We start from the raw sequence: 5,301 nt of genomic DNA on the forward strand, positions 1-5,301 counted from the left end.
GATCTTGGGAGCCTACCTAGAGTAATTTATGGGCTAAATGAGATGTGCCATATTGCTGGTATGCCTCCCTGGAGCTTTCTAGCTGATAGAGGATTTGGTTTGCTTTGCTTTGCTTTGCTTTTGGGCTTCTTGTATGTTTTTGTTTGTAGTTTCAGCCAAGCAGTAGCCCCGCTTTTTTGGTCCTTTCTAGCTTTAACTGAAGATGACATTTATGGGAGATGAAAGAGCTTCAGGATATCATGGAGAGATGCAGGGTGATTGGCTGCTGTTTGGCAGTGATTTATTAAAGCAGCTTATCTTATCGCCCTGGGTGAGATCCTGGTATGTTTACTGCTGTAAACCCAGCTAGCCAGAGGTCTTGTTACCTTCTCAGCAGAAGTTTGTTGTGTCATAGACTTTGACATTCATATTCAAAGCCTAAGAGTGAATTTATTTTTAATACGAAACATTAAGAGGTTCCAACTAAGGTGTGGACCTTCCTTTCAGTAATCAGCTATTTTGAATGTGTATTGCTCCTTGTATAATTTCAATGCAGAATCTGCTTTGTTTTCTCAGGCAAAATAACATATGTTTTGTAGTATTTTTGGAAAAGGACAAACATTATTTGTGTTTCAGCCAGACTCTTTGTATTATGTGTAGGTGCTCTGGAGCTCTAATAATTAGGGAACCCTCTAATAGAAGAATTGGAGGACAAGGCAGGAAAATTAGTATGACATGGATTCTCTTTGCCTCTACAAAAAATTAATCTTTCCTCTTTAAGGTAATATGAAATAGTAAACTTACAGCTGTGTTTCAGCCTATTCTTGTAGGAAACACTATAGAGAATTGACAGAATCATGAAATCATTATTAAGTGTGGTCTATTTCAAGCTACCTGGATTTAATTGCTTTACCTTAAAAAAATCTCACCAAAACGTTAAAGCAAACATTAACCTCTAACTGACCAGGCAAGCAGGGCAAAGGTCTGAAGTTCCCAGGTTAATACTGTGTCACTTACTGGTTTTAAATTGTCACAGTACAGTAAATCTACATGGACTCTTTGTTTTATTTTTTCCCCCTGAGGCTGACCAAAGAAATTTGTATGCTTTTTGTAGTAGGCAAGTTTGCAGAGGGCATGATCTTGGCTTTTCTTTACCGTATCCCTCCCCTAAGCCACAGAAGATTTCAGTAAACCCAAATGTTACTTTTCTGTTCTACAGAAAGCCTTTGACAGTAAGTCACCAACTGGTACAGTAGATATAGATATATAAATATCTCAATCTATTTATCAATATATTAAAATGGGACTGTTGAGAGGTACCAGGGTAGGCAGAATGTATCTTTCAAAACCAATTCACTGGGAGACTCACTGATATATGCCTGCATGTATCCTGCCTGCAGGTGTTCATCCCTGTGGTGTGAGCATGTGCTCATGTACACATCTATATGTCAGTGCCTCTCTGTATGTGTAGGGTGTATGAGCATGTTATTAGACCTGCAGTCGCCATCCATGTAGGCTCTGTGCCTAAAGCTGGCTGAATTTTAATATCACCTAGCAAACTGATGGGAGCTAAAAGCTAAGGGGATGTGACCTTCAATGGTTAGCAGTGACACAACGTACTAAGTTTTTAGCTCATGGGGGATAAAGCATAAGAGTTGCCTTAGGAAGCTAACAGATAAATAATGACACTATGAGCCGAGGGGGCAAAAAGGCAGGGGAAACATTCTCTTGGTGATTAAAGACAGAGTAAAATTATTCATCAAAGCATTTTGCAATGATGCATTAGTCTCAAGAAGCCATTTTGGTTCTTACAGTCTGATGAACTAGGTAATTAAAAATTTACCCTGGCAGTGTTGTTCAGAGCTGCCGATTATTTACCAGGTTTTGCTTGACAGCATTGTGCTATATGTTAGACCTAATTGACATAATATCTTAATGTGTATCTCAGAAACAGAAATGGAAAATCACCGTATGCTGATATTTTCCTTTTGTTGCAATGACAGAGGAAGGAAATATGTTATTATACTGTATCACTATTCTTAGGAAGTATCTGGTATTTAATATTTTCTGTTATTGTCTTCATTTACAAGCATTCATTGATATGCCAAACATCCCAGTGCTGAGTATTTTCCTTACTTCACAATTAGGAAAATAGAGGAAAAAGAGTTATTTTTTTCTAATCATTGAAGAGTCTGCTATTTTGTAGACTGGCTATCCACCCTTTTAGTCCCTCAGAGTTAAATTTTCAAAAGCCTTATACCCATTTTTGCCTCAGAAGCATCTGTACATTACCTGTGCTTTATTTCTGCACTGGGAAAATGTGTTCTTCCTATTAACTGTGATAAACCTGCCCTTTACACCTTTACTTCTCATGTCCTTGATAGGCAAACAACTTCTGTCTGTCTTTTTCATCAGCTTCTTTGCTCAGATCTGCATTTAGTCATTGCTGATCCTTCTGTGCTCACCCGGGCTGTTTTCTCATCTGATCATGTCCTAAAAGCTATGGAAATCATAAACTTTCTGGGGAGAAACTCTTATTTGCATGCTGCTCCAGTGTGCAAGGAGCATATTTGACAAAATTATTTTAGTAGTTTTTTTCTAGAAGATGCCATAATACTTCTTATTGTAAGTATTAGTAATAATCACCCAAAGCAACTTCTACAAAATTAACAGTCATTGTTCAAATTCTGTCAAAGCCATCACCTAATGCTATTTCTTAATGATTCAGACATGCTCTTCTTTCTGAGTACTAAGTGACATTTTTTTTCATCAGATCTCATCCTTGAAATAGCCTGCTTAAAATAGATAAAATGCAATTGTTCATTAAAAAGTTAATTGAGGTTTTTTGGCACTGAGAAGGTGGGGCTGTGAAATTAAAGGTTTGGATTGGAAAGCCCCTCGTTACATTTAGTCTAATTGTGCACTGTTGATAAATAGCGATATTTGGTAGTGTGGTCTCACCTTGAATATCCAATTTCCCATAGTAACAATTTTACAGTCTGCCCACAGCATATTGTTAAATTGCCTCTTCTCACTGGGTTAAGTTTTCATGTGGATTTTCTCAAATGCAGCAATATAAAATACTCAAAGAAAAAATAGCAGTAAATGGTAGAAGGCAGGAAATATAAAGAATATATGTGAGATAGCTATCTGGAAAGACATCAGAACATGCAAGGCAAAAAAAGCAAAGCAAAATTATATTAGAGCTGGGAGTCAAAGGAGACAAGAATATAGTCTGAGTTCAATAAAAACAATAATAAAAATATCACAAGAGAATAAAGAAAAGTGATAGATTTCATAATCTTACTAAAATTGAAGTAAAAAAGATGCTTTTATCAGATAATAGTGCTTGTGTCCATTTTAATGAGGCATTCCACTGATTCTCTGTATTGCAGCAGTTAAGTAATGAGGTACAATTAGCACTTAGTAACAATGACAGGGAGAAATGTTCCCTGATAACTGTATAAACTGTATCACTGTATCTGAACAAAAATATTCCCAGCATTTTAAAAGGAAAAGTAAGGAAACACTGTAAAATGATGCTTAGTGAATTCCTGAAGTCAGGAATGCAGTATCTGTCAACTCATGAAGAATTGCAAAACTGCACTACGGGAATACAACACACAGCCAATCAAGAAGTCATTGCTCAATAATCCTGACATTTTATTCAATATATTCAAGTGTCTATTATTTACATAATCCTCACGTATGGAGAGGATCATCTTTTATTTGATGAACAGCCAAGATGTGATGAAACAGAACATGCCAGGCACATTGCTGCTTTTCAGTAACACTGCTCCCTTGAATTTGCTATAGATTTCTGGAAAAAAGCTGTTTAATAAAGCTCTCAATACCTCTTCTCGCTGAGTTAATTTCTGCCATAAAATAACAGAGAGGCCTTCCAGGCCTGCTGTGTAAGAACTCAGAAAGAGCTCCTTATCTAATCAACTAGAAGAATCTCCAGACTCACTTTACGGCATTATGCAACAGTCTCCATGCTGTAGGTGGTCTACCTATTGAAAGCTAACCCTCAGAGCTTGTTGTAATAAACATTTTGTAAGACAAAATGGTAAACTGAAATGAGATTTAACAATTTCAGAATTCTTTTTGGCATATAAAACAAGAGGAAATGGGAGAATTGCAATATTTCACAGGGATAGTTGTGATTTATGATGTTTTTAATATTCATTGCACTGTTAATATATCAAAGTTAAAGGAAATATTCATAGAATAATGACAAAATATTCACTATATTAGCAGAAACACGCTTAAGGATGTTTTCATCTATCAAGTATCTTAATATTGAAATAAATCAGAGCAATTGGTAGTAAACCATTTAGAAACCACTGAGAATAAAGTTAGGTAAAATAATTCAATTTAAGCTATGGTAATTTTTCAGAATTCTGTGTTCAGGTTCCATTTTTCTGCAGGCACTTTCTTAAAAATACCTGCAGCCACTGCTTTAAAATCTTTTATTTTAATCGATATTTTTTACAGCAGTTGAGATTAGGTTATTCATTGTAGTGACAACAATGTCAATGAACTCATTTGGCCTTAATGATTTGATTCAGCAGCTACTAATTCTGCTTACCATGAAACCTAGGGTTTTCATACAAAGATTAAAGATAGAAGTGGTTCCTGGGATGGCTGACAGGGTGGATTAATACCGCTGAGCTCTCTAGGAAAAGGTCACCACTGCAATACACAAGAGGGGTTTTCACTGAGGAAGATGAAGTCACATCTGGTCTACAAAGAGAGGTTTGGACTTTGGTAAACTAGTCATTGGCAGGTGTAAGTAGGATTTGCTTATTGTCTCCTGCTTATCTTTGCCTACCAACACTGCTTCTGGCCTCTAATCACCACTGCCAGGCAGCCATCGCAGTGACGTGACCGTCAGATGCTCTCCTTCCTTCATCCTGTTGCTGACATTTATTTGCTTGTGCATTGCCAAACAGAAAATCTTGAGCAAGCACAGCACTGCTGGGTGAACAGGGGAAAATGAAAGACCTTTATCTACTAAGAGAGGTTTTTAAGCTATGGAAAGTTCCTTTCGGTTTTTATTTTATGTTTGAAGTTCCATAGATTATTCTGCACTTATCTGTATCTCACTGAGAATTTACATTCAATCCTAATAACTTGTGCAACCCATTTAAATGGGAGCAACCGAAGATCTCATTATTTAGGATGTGGAATGATTGGCTGTGTAAAGATTCATAGAACAGTGTAGCATATGGTGGCCTTAGGAGACAATTTCACTCAGTTGCACAAGGTAATACAACTGGCTGTGTGATACAACGTGCTAGGAAAAATGATGGTTCAGCA

Source organism: Merops nubicus, unplaced genomic scaffold (assembly GCF_000691845.1).
Source record: "Merops nubicus isolate BGI_N331 unplaced genomic scaffold, ASM69184v1 scaffold26107, whole genome shotgun sequence".
In the NCBI taxonomy this organism is placed as follows: domain Eukaryota; kingdom Metazoa; phylum Chordata; class Aves; order Coraciiformes; family Meropidae; genus Merops; species Merops nubicus.